At 49.7% G+C, this 13,653-nt stretch overlaps 1 non-coding gene across 1 annotated transcript; it reads right to left on the bottom strand.

Annotated features, from left to right (window-relative positions):
- Window positions 1–3,208: 3,208 nt before the first annotated feature.
- LOC128598035 (U1 spliceosomal RNA) lies at window positions 3,209–3,372 on the bottom strand. The gene has a single exon (XR_008383548.1). It is a non-coding gene; the product is annotated as a U1 spliceosomal RNA (small nuclear RNA).
- Window positions 3,373–13,653: the final 10,281 nt, after the last annotated feature.

The following is a 13,653-nucleotide window of genomic DNA, read 5'->3' as shown; positions in this document are numbered from 1 at the left end:
TGTCCTTTCTTCCCTCAAAACTCTTAACTCCTGCCTCCCCTGCACTTTATATTCCCTCTGAATCTCACCCAAACCAAATCACCTCACGAGAGGAGGATGAGTCACCCTGGAGTGCCCAGCCCTGGCCTGGGCGGGCTGAGAAATCCCTTAGCTTTCCTAAGAGAAGCAGGAAGTCCAATTCTCATGTGAAATCTCCCTATTTTATGTCATTGTTTTGTTTATTTATTTATTTATTTAGGCCGGAGCTGGGTTTGAACCTGCCACCTCTGGCATATGGGGCCAGTGCCCTACTCCTTTGAGTCACAGGAACCGTCTATTTATTTTAATTTATATATACATATTTTTGAGATAGAATCTCACTATGCTGCCCTCAGTAGAGTCACAGCTCATAGCAACCTCAAACTCTTGGGCTTAAGCGATTCTCTTGCCTCAGCCTCCCAAATAGCTGGGACTACAGGCGCCCGCCACAATGCCCGGCTATTTTTTTGTTGCAGTTTGGCCAGGCCAGGTTCAAACCCGCCACCCTGGGTATGTGGGGCTGGCGCCCTACTCACTGAGCCACAGACGCTGCCCAGTTTTTCTACTTTTTAGTAGACATAGGGGTCTCACTCTTGCTCAGGCTGGTCTTGAACTCCTAGGATCCCCTTGCCTCAGCCTCCCAGAGTGCTAGGATTAGAGGTATGAACCACTGGGCCCCAACTAAAATCCCCCTATTTTAAATATTAGAGACTAATCAACTTTTTATTTTTATTTTTGAGATGACGCCCTGGGTAGAGTGCCCTAGCATCATAGCTCACAGCAACCTCAAACTCTTGGGCTCAAGAGATCCTCTTGGCTCAGCTTCCTGAGTAGCTGGGACTACAGGAGCATGCCACAGTTCCTGGCTGAGTTTTCTATTTTTAGTAGAGACAGGGTCTCACTTTTGCTCGGACTGGTCTGGAACTCCTGAACTCAAGCAATCCACCCCCCTAAGCCTCCCAGAGTGCTAGGGCTACAGGTATGAGCCACCATACCTAGCCTAATCAAACTTTCTCCCTCTTTCCCTTTCCTTTTTTTTTTTTTTTTGTGTGTATGTGTGTGTGTGTTTTTCTATCTTTCCCTTTCCTTATTCATTCATTTATTTATTCCCCTTTCTCTCCTATCAGTGTTTTTCAAACTATGAGTCAGAAGTAAACTGTGGATTATAAAATTGCTTTTGCGGATCTTACTGTTTTTCTTTTTTTTGCAGTTTTGGGCCAGGGCCAGGTTTGAACCTGCCACCTCTGGTATATGGGGCTGGCGCCCTACTCCTTTGAGCTACAGGCGCCACCCCTTATTGTTTTTCTTTTTTATTTGAGTTTATTAGGATGTATTTACACACAATAAAATTCACTTTTTTTTTTTAAATAGTGTCTCACTCTGTTGTCCAGGCTAGAGTGCTGTGGCATTAGCCTGGCTCACAGTAATCTCAAACTCCTGGGTTCAAGCAATCCTCCTGCCTCAGACTCCTTAGTAGCTGGGACTATAGGCATCTACCACCATCACAATTAGTTAACTTAAAAATTTTTTTTTGTAGAGATGGGGTTTCATTTTGGTAGCCAGGCTGGTCTTAAATTCTTGACTCCAAGGGATCCTCCTGCCTTGGTCTCCTAGAGTGCTAGGCTTACAGGTGTGAGCCACTGCACGCAGCAAATTCACTCTTTTTAGGTGTACAGTTTGATGAGTTTTGGCAAAAGTACAATTGTATACCACCCCAATTGAGGCATAGACTATTTCCATTACCCCAAATACTTCCCCTGTGACCCTTCTTAATTAGTCCCTTCTAGCTACAACTTTCATGGCCTTTGAGAATTAAAAAAAATATACATTGTAGAATATAATTTTTTTTTCGTTTTGAGACAGAGTCTCAAGCTGTCATCCTGGGTAGAATGCTATGGCATCCTAGCTCACAGCAACCTCCAATTCGGGCTCAAGCGATCCTCTGGCCTCAGTTTTTCTTTTTTCTTTCTTTTTTTTTTTGCAGTTTTTGGCTGGGGCTGGGTTTGAACCCGCCACCTCCAGCATATGGGGCTGGCGCCGTACTCCGTTGAGCCACAGGCACCGCCCCAGTTTTTCTATTTTTGGTAGAGACAGGGTCTCATTTTTGCTCAGGCTGGTCTCAAACTCGTGAGCTCAAGCAATTCACCTGCCTCACCCTCCCAGAGTGCTAGGATTAGAGGCATGAGCCACTGCACTCGGCTTGTAGAATACAATTTTTGAAAATTATGAAGTCATGGGAAAGTATTATTATTATTATTTTATTTTTTTGTAGAGATAGAGTCTCATTTTATTGCCCTCGGTAGAGTGCTATGGCATCACACAGCTCACAGCAACCTCCAACTCCTGGTCTTAGGCGATTCTCTTGTCTCAGCCTTCTGAGTAGCTGGGACTACAGGCGCCCGCCACAATGCCTGGCTATTTTTTTGTTGCAGTTTGGCGGGTCTCAGTTTGAACCCACCACCCTCAGTATATGGGGCTGGTGCCCTACCCGCTGAGCCACAGGTGCTGCCCGGGAAAGTATTATTTTTGTAAATGTTATTTATATATGGTGAGCACAAACTAAGTTGCAAAAAAAGTGAATTTCTGGCTATAGATCAAGTTTAAAGATCTTTCTTTGAGAAATCCTGCTTCTGACACTTACTAATGAGATTATTCATGGAAATTATTTAGTGCAGAATTGAAAACATAGTAAGTGCCTAGTAAATGTTAGCTGTTATCACTAATATAACTAATTATTATTAGTGTTTGCTTTGCGCCTGACAGTGGAAGGGGGAAGGCTCCAGCCCTTGCTAGTTTATGGTCCAGCCTGTACCTCTCACTCACCCATCAGTGTGCTCAGGCTGCCCAATGTGGGGCTACATACCAGCAGGCCAGATATGCTGGAGAGTTCTAAGAAGAAAGTGAGTGTGAAGGGCAGTGAGAATCTGGCTTGATAGATGGAGGTGAGAAAGGGAGAGAGATCCAAAAGTCTACTAGGCCATAAGCATTGTCACCAGTCAAGATCCTCTCCACTATCCAGTTCAGACCTTGTTCTAAATTCTGGCATCTTATCACCCTAGACTAAGGCCTCAAAGTCAAGAGCCATCGATCAATAAATGAAAGAAATTAATCCAATGTTATACAACAGGGAGTAGTGGGGATTATAGCTAACTGGAAAGTGTTGCTTCTTTTCTTCTTTTTTTTTTTTTTTCAGGGGAAAGCGCAAACGCAGTCCCCCACTACCACAAATTATGCAGTCGAGTTTCCCACATTTGGGGAAATCGCAGGGGTCAGCACATCTGGAGTGCAATGAATTAGCCTCACTCTGGGAAAACCACCTTCGTGATCATGGTATCTCCCCTGCCAGGTAAGTATTTTTTTGAGACAGAGTCTTAAGCTGTCACCCTGAATAGAGTGCCATGGTGTAATAGCTCACAGAAACCTCCAACTCTGGCTCAAGCCATCCTCTTGCCTCAGTTTTTCTATTTTAGTACATATGGGGGTCTCATTCTTGTTCAGGCTGGTCTTGAACTCAAGAGCTCAAGCAATTCACCTGCCTCGGTCTCCCAGAGTGCTAGGATTACAGGCCTGAGCCACTGCACCTGGCCAGAAAGTGTGTTTATTGTAGAGGCATACAAATTCAAAATTTAAAACCGAGTGGGCAAAGGAAGAAGAAAAGTGTGGCTGAGCCAAGGGCTGCCTTTTTGAGACCCCCTATCCTTGGGACACAGGGAGAGAACCCTGCAACTTTCATAGGCTTTGAGAATTAAAAAAAAAATTACATTGTAGAATATATATATATATTTATTATTATTTTTTTTTGAGACAGAGTCTCAAGCTGTTGCCCTGGGTAGAGTGCTATGGCATCATAGCTCACAGCAACTCCCAACTCGGGCTCAAGCGATCCTCTGGCCTCAGTTTTTCTATTTGTAGTAGAGATATCTTCCAGGTTACATCTCCCACCCCTACCCTAGCAGGTCTCCTGAAAAATTAAGGGACCTAGGAGGTACCTGGGGCTCAGTGGGTAGTGTGCTGGCCCCATATACCAAAGGTGGTGAGTTCAAACCCGTCCTGGCCAAACTTCAAGAAAAAAATAGCTGGGCATTGTGGTGGACACCTGTAGTCCCAGCAACTTGGGAGGCTGAGGCAAGAGAATTGCCTAAGCCCAAGAGTTGGAGGTTGCTGTGAGCTGTGATGCCATAGCACTCTACCAAGGGCAATAAAGTGAGACTGTCTCTACAAAAAAAAAAAAGAAAGAAAGAATTAAGGGACCCCCTAGGATCCTAGAGGAGCATTCTGGGCCTCTCTCCAACCCTGTCCCTGGTTCCTGCTCCCCTGGAGAGGTTACAAAGTGCTCTCAAGTTTTAAGGGGTCACAGACATCTGTGATGGAAGTTGAGAGACAGAGGGAAGCAGAGGTGCAGACAGAAAGGAAGATGCAGATCAGGGGAGCAGAGGGAGTGAGTCCCAAAGAGCCTTAGAGACAAAATAGGCAGAAAATGGGTGTGTGTGTGTGAAGCAATCCAGGGGAGGGTTGGGCTTAGCTTAGACCTATGTTTCTCAGCCGCAGCTCGGTCTATGGACATTTTGGTCTGGATGACTCTGTGTTGTGGGGATGGCCTTCTTGGCCATTGTAGGAAGCAGAACACCATCCCTGACTTCTACTCACCAGATGCTAGTAGCACCCTTTCTCTTTGTGACAACAGAAAACTGTCTCCAGACATTGCCAAATAATCCCTAAAGGAGGCAAAATTGCCCCTGACTGCAAATAATTGAATAAGACAAATCAGTTTGAGTTCCCAAGGCTGTGACCCATCCCTCTACACCTGCATGCACACTTCACTGAAGCGCCTGGATGGCCTGAGTTAGAATCTCCAGCTCTGCCATCTGCTGGCTGTGTGTGACATTGGGCAAGTGGTCACATCTCTGTGCCTCAGTTTCCTCATCTGTGAGTTAGGATAGCAAAAGTCCCTACCTTACAGGATTGTGCACTGTGCAAAGGACAATAAAAATAAAATACGAGGGTGTACTGGATGCTCAATATATGTTACTCTACCAGTGGGAGGTCCACTGACTCTCTGAGAATCTGAACGAGGACTTGGAGCTAAGATCCTAAGGGTGGGACAGGGTCTCGAACTGCTGGCCCACGAGCTAGCCACTAGTGTCTTTTCTTGATTTGTACAGTTTCTCATTCTGAGTATTAATGTCTCTCACAGGAGCTCACAACACAGAGTAACAAAGCATCCCAACACTGGAGCCGGTCCATCTGGGTTCAAATGACGACCTTGAGCCAGTAGCCTCCCCTCTCTCCGCCTCTGTTTCCTCATCTGTACAAAGGGGATCGCCATAGGACCAAAAATATTGTGATGATTAAATGAATTAATATTTGTAACAGACTTAGGACAGTGCTTCATAGTAATAGGTCCGTTTTGAAGTGCTGGTTAAAGAATGTAGAGTTTACTGCAGACCTACAACGGTCCCCAAGATCTTGTCTACCATTCTGGGGAAGGAAATTTCACAGCACCGGGAGGAGTTGGGAAGGACTTAACTTTTCACTGCAGGGCCTGAGTCTTGGCTTCTGCGGTGGGGAGGAGACCTCCTAGGTCCCCCTCCGCGCTGCGGCCCTGCAGGCCTGGAGGCTGGACCGTAGCCGGCTGGGGGCTGGGCGGGGGCGCGGGCGTCCGCAGGGTCCGAGCGGCCGGCGCGTGTATGAAGGTTACCGCTTCCCGGCGGGGCGGGGGCCGCGCGCTGTTGCTGGGGTCTGCGGGGCCTGCCTGCGCCCACGGCCCCCCTCCTTCCCGGCCAGCCAGTGAGCGGTACCCGCCGCCGTTGCCAGGGGAAACTCGCCGCCCCGTTACCCAGCAACAAGCCTGGCCCAACCAGGCGCGAGGACCCCCAGGCCCCGCCTGCCGCTGCCCACTGCGTGCCCAATGCCAGGCGGGCAGAGCCGGCCCGGCTCCCGGAGACGGCGAGCTCGCTCATTGGCCGCCACCGCGCTCGCCCGCCGGATCCAGGGGAGCCCTCGGCGCGGGGGGCGGGAGCCAGGCCCAGGGGAGCTGCTGGGGCGCGGCCCGCAAGCCTGTGACCGGCTGGGGTGAGAGCCAGCTGGGCACCATCCACCTCTCTATCCCCTTGCCCCGCACTCTTGGGTGAGGATGGGCACTTGGGATGGGCTAAAAACAGGGCTGCACATCCTGTCTCTATCCCCAGGAAGATACCCTGGAGTTGGCCTTGTGGAAATAGACACCAGGTGATCCCCTCCCAGAAGACCTGGGGATCCTCACCCCAGGAGGACAGAGACTGATTGCCCGCCCCCCACCAACAGGATTCGGGCATCGTGGCTCTTGAAAACAGAGGTGAAGAGGCCTGGGTTGCAGAACCCAGGCATCCTGGCCTCATAAAAATAGGGGCGCTGTTGCCCGTCTGAAAGGAACCAGGCTTTGCTGCTGCTGTGAAAAGAAGGACTGAGCATGCCACCCCCACAGGAAACATGGACTCAAGCCTTTGAGCCCCAGGCCCTAATATGCCTCAGAGCTCCCCAGCTCCTGGTCTTCACCATATTGATACTGGAAGACACCCCGACCCCAACGGTCACCAGACCTTCAGGTGTCTAACTCACCCAGATTATCACCTGCCCAGCACCAAGGTCCAGACCTGCCCACTCCTTTTCCCTCTGAGTCCTTTTCCCCAGGGCTCAGGTTGTTGATCTCTCAGGACCCTAGGTATATGACTTCAGAGCCACTTTCTGTACTCTTTAGCATCCCACTTTACCACCCTGTGCCAAGGTCCCAGGCCTTACAGTGCCAAGACCAGAGTCTCAGATCCTCCAGATACTTGGCAGAACAGTGGTGTAGCAAGGGAGGGAGGAGTGGGTATAGGATGTCTCCCCAGTTCCAGACGCCTGGGATGCCCAAGACCTCAGGTCCGGAAGATCCAGGCACAATGGATCCAAGGCTGGAAGCCTCCAGCCTCAAGAGACCCTGGTGTGCCTCTGTAGGTCACTTCCCAGAGGCTCAGCCCCCTTCCTCCCCAGGGAGACCCAAGGCAGCCCAACCAGCAGCAGCTCCAGATCCCAGCTCAAGGCTTGGTGAGCCCAGGTGCGGCCCGCCCCTACCCTGGTACCTGTGGGGGGGGGGGGCGGAGTTGAGGATTACTCAGCCTCCAGAATGAGGCGATGACATCATCCTGGGGGGGGCTGGCTAATGGCCGCGCTGGGTGGGGGGGGGCGGGGAAGTTTACCCGGTAACAGTGGCTGCCTGCACGGCCCCGCCCCCGGGGAAGGGCCAGGAGGGGGAGGCAGAGCGCGAACATACACACACACACACACACACACACACAAGCCCACTAAGCATCCCTCCCCCAGTGTCCCACATCCAACACAGTTTCCAGGGCAAGGGCAGAGATGGGTGTGTGTGTGATTGTGTTTGTGTGCTGGCATATTAGAACTCTGTAGGTCAGTGGTCAGTGTGGTGGTGTGTCACGGTGATGGCATATTAGGGTAGTGGTTGTGTCAGTATGCTATTGTGTGTCACTTGATTGTGTGCCAGTGTGATGCTGAGTGTCAGCATGCTACGTTTGTGGAACTGCTACAAGTGTTGTGGTGCTGCTGTGGCAATGTGATTGTGTGTCAGTGTACTATTGTATGATGTTCTGGTGTGCTGTGTGTGAATGGGATGGTGTGACAAGTGTGCTGTTCCGTGTAGTGTGCTAGTGTGTGTTAGTGAGATGGTGTGTGTCCACGTAATTGTTTGTGTAACACTGGGATCATGTTTCAGAGTGATGTTGTGGGTTAGTGGGAAAGTTTGCGAATATGTGATATTACTATACTGTTGTGTTTGTGCATTTGTATGTATCTGGGCAATGATGTGTGTTCATGAGATTGAGTGTGCCACAGTGTCAGTGGTATTTGTGTTACATTGTGTGTGTTGGGACTGTGTGTGTCACTGTGATAGTGATAGTGTGTGCCAATGTGCACACACTATGTGTGTCTGTTGGGAGGATATGTGCATGCACACTACTGTCATGGTGTGTGCCTGGACATTGTTGTGTATGGGGATTGTGTGTGACATTGTGATTGTTTTTTTTTTTTTTTGTAGAGACAGAGTCTCACTTTATGGCCCTCGGTAGAGTGCTGTGGCATCACACAGCTCATAGCAACCTCCAACTCCTGGGCTTAAGCGATTCTCTTGCCTCAGCCTCCCGAGTAGCTGGGACTACAGGCGCCCGCCACAACGCCCAGCTAGTGACATTGTGATTGTGTCTGACATACGTACTGTGGGACTGTGTGTCACAGAGAGGATGTGTATTAGTATAATACTATATGTCACTATGGTTGTGTGTCACTATGCTTGTGTTTGTCAGGGTGATGTGTATCCATGGGACTGTGTATATGTTAATCAGATTGTGTGTGTCTGTGCAAAATTGTGTCTCATTGTGATTGAATGTATTGTTGTGATTGTATCACTGTGACAATGTGTGTCGAGCCCAATTAGATGTGGGACTATGAGTGAGTCACTGTTGTGTGTCACTGATGTTTTGTGTGTTAGGGTGGTGCGTGTTTAAGAGACTGTACATATGTCGTAAAGATTACTTGTGCCTGTGCAATGCTGTGTGTCACTGTGATGGTGGGTCTGGGCAGTGCTGTGTATCCTGGAACTGTGTCTGTGTCATTGCGATTTTGAGTGTCTGTGTAATGCTGTGTGTCACTACAGGTTCCTGGCACTATGTGTGTCATTGTGATTGTGGGGGGAGCGATGCTGTGAGTTCCTGGGACAGTGTGTGTGTGCGGGCGCGCGCGCGCGCGCGCCGCCGCCGCCGTAATTGTGTGTCAGCCTCCTTCTCTGGGTGTCGGGGGAAGGTGCGCGTGTCTCCAGGCCTCCTGCCCGAGAACAGCAGCGCTGCTCTCTGATTGGTTGTGGCCTCACCAGTGAGAAGCTCCCGAATCCTGCGGTAACTTGGTAACTTGGTAACTCTGCCTGCGCCACCGCCGCGGAGCTGGGGGCTGGGAGGGCTCACCCCGCCTGGATCTCGAAGGGCCCGCCGCAGCGGGCGACCCCAGGCTCAAATGCCCCTCCCAATCCTCCCTTAGCCCTGCCTGCCCACCTCACTCTCTGCGGCTCAGTCCCCTACCTACTCTGACTCCATTTCCCTCACATCCGCGTTGCTTTCCCAGTGTCTGCCACTCACTTGATCTTTCTGTTTCCCCCTTGTTTATCTCTCCTTATCTCTGTTTCTCTGTAGCTCTGTTTCCCATGTCCCATCTCTGTTTCTTCCATCTCTGCCTGACCCATTTGTCTTTCCCTGTCTCTGTCTTCCCATGTCTGTCTCCACCATCTCTTTCTCTGTTTCCCTCTATCTCTTGTCTTTCCGTTTGACTTTCTTGGGCTGTTCCTTCTTGAATCTCTCTGTCTCCCCCTCCTCTGCCCCAGTCTCTCCACTTTTGTCTCCCCTTTCCACCTCTTGTCTCTGTCTTACCTTCCCGCCCTTCCTTTCCCCCTCCTGTTTCTCTACCACTCCCATGGCCATGCTCAGAATTCACTTTTCATTCTTTGGAAAAAGCCTGGGGACCATTCACTACTTCATGTTCGCCTTAAGGCCCAGGCGTCTGGAAGCAGTCCCCACGCAGGGCAGACTCCAGGAAGGACTTCCCGCCCTGGTTGAGCACCGGAGCTTTATCGCTTGGGCCAGGCGGAGGCCAGGCGGCCCCGTGGCTTCCGAAGGCGCCAGGGCAGATGAGCTCACTACAAGTTGGCTTGGATTTCATCAGCTTCCTCTGGCGGAGTTGCCCCCGCTCTTCTCCAGACGCGGGCCGTGCGGCCGAATCTGCCGGGCGCCTGCTGCCTCCAGGCGGTGAAAGGCGGAAGCGTAGGCGCCGTCCAAAAAGCCTACCTTTGCTCTTGGTGATGTGGCCAGCTCAGGAATGCAGCAAATGTGAACCAATTATCCCTCAGCACAACACCAGAAGATGGACTTTTTTTTTTTCTTTTTTTTTTCAGTTTTTGGCCAGCGCTTGAACCCGCCACCTCCAGCATATGGGGCCAACACCCTACCCCTTTGAGCCACAGGTGCTGCCCAAGATAGACTGTTTCAAATCCCATTTACAATTGGGAATGTGAGGTTAGAGAAGTGAAGTCAACCACCTAAAGTCACATAACTGGTGGGCCCAACATTTCTGGGCCTAAATGGGGGGAATGCTTGTTACTATCAAGATGTCTGTGGGCATTTATTACTTTTTTTTTTTTTTTTTTTGACAGTCTCATTCTGTTGCTCAGGCTAGAAGTGCTGTGGTATCAGCCTAGTTTACAGCAACCTGAAACTCCTAGGTTCAAGCGATCCTCCTGTCTCAGCCTCCTGAGTAGCTGGGACTACATCGACTAATTTTTCTACTTTTAGTAGAGACAGGATCTTGTTCTTGCTCAAGGCTGGTCTTGAACTGAACTCAATGGATCTACCCACCTCAGCTTCCTAGAGTGCTGGGATTACAGGCATGAGCCACTATGCTGGCCTGGGCGTTTATTTTTGTGTTCATTCATTCAGCGTTGACAACTGAGGCCTTTCTCTGTGCCAGGCCCTGTTGTAGTTGTAGGCGCTGGGAATACAGCTGTGAGCAAAACAGACAAAAATCCTGCTGTCGCCAGCTGACACTGTGGTCTGGGGGAAAAAGACAATGAAGAACATAGAAACATAGACAACAATACAAAGTGAGACTTCAAGTAGGAAAAAGAAGCAGGGAAGGTTTGTTCTGGAGTGTTGAGGGAGGGTCTCCCTGAAAAAGGGATATTTGAGTAAAGTCCCAAAGGAGGGGAGGAATAAAAGAGTGCCTCAGGCAGAGAGAAGAGCACCTTTGCACCTGCAGAGGCTCCAAGGCCATAGTGTGTACAGGATAGTGAAGGGATACTGTGCTGGAAGGGCTGGAAGGGAGAGAGCAAGAAGAGATGGGTGAGAGGTGCGGCGGGAGCCCAAAGACAGCTTCTGAGCAGAGGAGCGCAGCGAAAAGACTTAAATTTTAACGTGCGCCCTCTGGCGGGCATGTGGGAGACAGGCTGTGGGGCAGAGAGCAGGGAGCCCAGGGAAGACATTGTCATGACTGGTGGCTAGAGGTGGTGTCTGCTGGATAGACGAGAGTGGAGGCTGTGGGATCAGATTTGGAACACATTTTGAAGGTGGAGCTGATGGGATTGGCTGAAGCACTGGGTATGGATGTGAGAGACGGAGGAGAGTTTAGGCTCCACATTTTTTTTTTTTTTGAGACAGAGCCTCAAGCTGTCGCCCTGGGTGGAGTACTGTGGCATCACAGCTCACAGCAACCTCCAACTCCTGGGCTCAAACGAGTCGCCTGCCTCCGCTTCCCAAGTAGCTGGGACTACAGGCGCCGCCACAACGCCAGGCTATTTTTGGGTTGCAGGCGTCATTGTAGTTTGGGAGGCGGGCTGGATTTGAACGCACCAGCTCAGGTGTATGTGGCTGGCGCCTTAGCCGCTTGAGCCATAGGCGCGGATAGGCTCCACAGTTTTGCTTGAGCAGCTAGATGGATGAAGGTGCTGAGACACCAACCATCTTCATCACCACGAAGGTTGCAGCTCTCACCTCCTATGCACCCACTATGTGCTGGGCACTGTGCCAACTCAATGTTTTCCATGCTTGACCCGGTGAAATCCATATGGCCATTCTGAGAGGCAGAGGTGGAGGTAGGAAATGTGATTAAGATTCTGCGTTTATTTAAATTTATTTATGTCGAAAGTAGACTCTACAATCATGGGTGTCCAACCTTTTTTCTTTTCTTCCACACATTGGAAGAATAAGAATTGTCTTGGGCCACACATTAAATACACAAACACTAACAAAAGCTGATAAGCAAAAGAAAAAAAAAAAAAAAGAAAAGAAAAGAAAAGAAAAAAGGTCCAGGTGGCGCCTATGGCTCAAGGAGTAGGGCACCAGCCCCATATGCCAAAAACTGCAACAACAAAATAAAAGGAAAAAGATCCATGCATACTTTTCATGAAATATGACACCACAGATAAGCAAAAAAAGTCCTCACAAAATCAGTATGTGGCCTGCAAACTGCAAGTTGGGACACCCAGCATGATTTGCTCAATAGCTATCTGAGGACTAAGTGGGTAATAGATAATAGTAATAATAGCTGGGTGCAGTGGCTCACACCTCTACCTCCAGTACTTGACTGAGGTGGGAAGATTGCTTTAGGCTAGGAGTTTGAAAACAGACTGAGCATCACAGTGAAATTGTCTCTACAAAAAAATTTCAAAAATTCTCCAGGTGTGATGGTGAGTGCCTATAGTCCCAGTGAGCTGTGATTGCACCACCGAACTGCAGCCTGGGCAAAATAGTGAGACCCTCTCTCCCTCTCTTTTTTTTTGTAGAGACAGAGTCTCACTTTATCACCCTCTGTTGAGCGCTGTAGCATCATACAGCTCACAGCAACCTCCAACTCCTGGGCTTAGGCGATTCTCTTGTCTCAGCCTCCTGAGTAGCTGGGACTATAGGCGCCCACCACAATGCCTGGCTGTCTTTATGTTGCAGTTTGGCCAGGGCTGGGCTCAAACCTGCCACCCTCGGTATTTGGGGCCAGCGCTATACCCACTGAGCCACAGGCACCACCTGAGACCCTATCTCTTAAACAAACAAACAAACAAACAAACAAACAAACAGACAGGCTCGCCACCGCCCATAGCACAGTGTTTACCGCGCTGGCCACATGCACGGAGACTGGTGGGGTTCGAACCCAGGCCAGGCCAGCTAGCAACAATGACAACTACAACAAAAAAATAGCCAGGCGTTGTGGTGGGCGCCTGTAGTCCTAGCTACTTGGGTGGCTGAGGCAAGAGAATCACTTAAGCCTAAGAGTTAGAGGTTGCTGTGTGATGCCATGGCACTCTACCTAGGGCGACATAGTGAGACTGTGTCTGAAAAAAAAAAAGAAACAAAAAAACAACAAACAAATAAACAAACAAAACAAGGCCAGGCATGGTGGCTCATGCCTATAATTCCAGCATGCTCAGAGGCTGAGGCAGGAAGATCTCTTAAGCTCAAGAGTTCCAGACCAGCCTATGGAAAAGCAAGACCACATCTCTACTAAAAATAGAAAAATTAGCCGAACACGGTGGCTCACGCCTGTAATCCCAGCACTTGGGAGGCTGAGGCAGGTGGATTGCCTGAGCTCATGAGTTCGAGACCAGCCTGAGCAAGACCAACCCCCATCCCCCAAAATAGCTGGTGGTGTGCTGGGCTCCTGTAGTCCCAGCTATCTAGGGGGCTGATGCAAGAAAATCGCTTGAACCCAAGAGTTTGAGGTTGCTGTGAGCTAAGATGCCATGGCACTCTACCAAGGGTGACCAAGTGAGACTCTGTCTCAAAAAAAAAAGAAAAGAAAAGAAAAAAAGAAATATTAGCTGGGTGTTGTGGGCTGGGGGCACCTGAGTCCCAGCTTCTTGGAAGGATGAGGTAAGAGGATTGCTTGAGCTTAGAGTTGGAGGTTTCTGTAAGCTGTGACATCCATGACACTCTACCCAGGGCAACAGAGTGAGATTCTGACTCAAAAAAAACAAAAACAAACAAAAGTGAGCCCGAGATGTGGGAAGTGCTCATTAAATGTTGTCAAGGCAGACAGCACCTTAAAGCAATCGTGATAAAGTCATACAAA

Source organism: Nycticebus coucang, chromosome 10 (genome assembly GCF_027406575.1).
Source record: "Nycticebus coucang isolate mNycCou1 chromosome 10, mNycCou1.pri, whole genome shotgun sequence".
Lineage (NCBI taxonomy): Eukaryota > Metazoa > Chordata > Mammalia > Primates > Lorisidae > Nycticebus > Nycticebus coucang.
The sequence above is the reverse complement of the archived record's forward strand: the minus strand, read 5'-3'. Positions and strand labels throughout refer to the sequence as shown.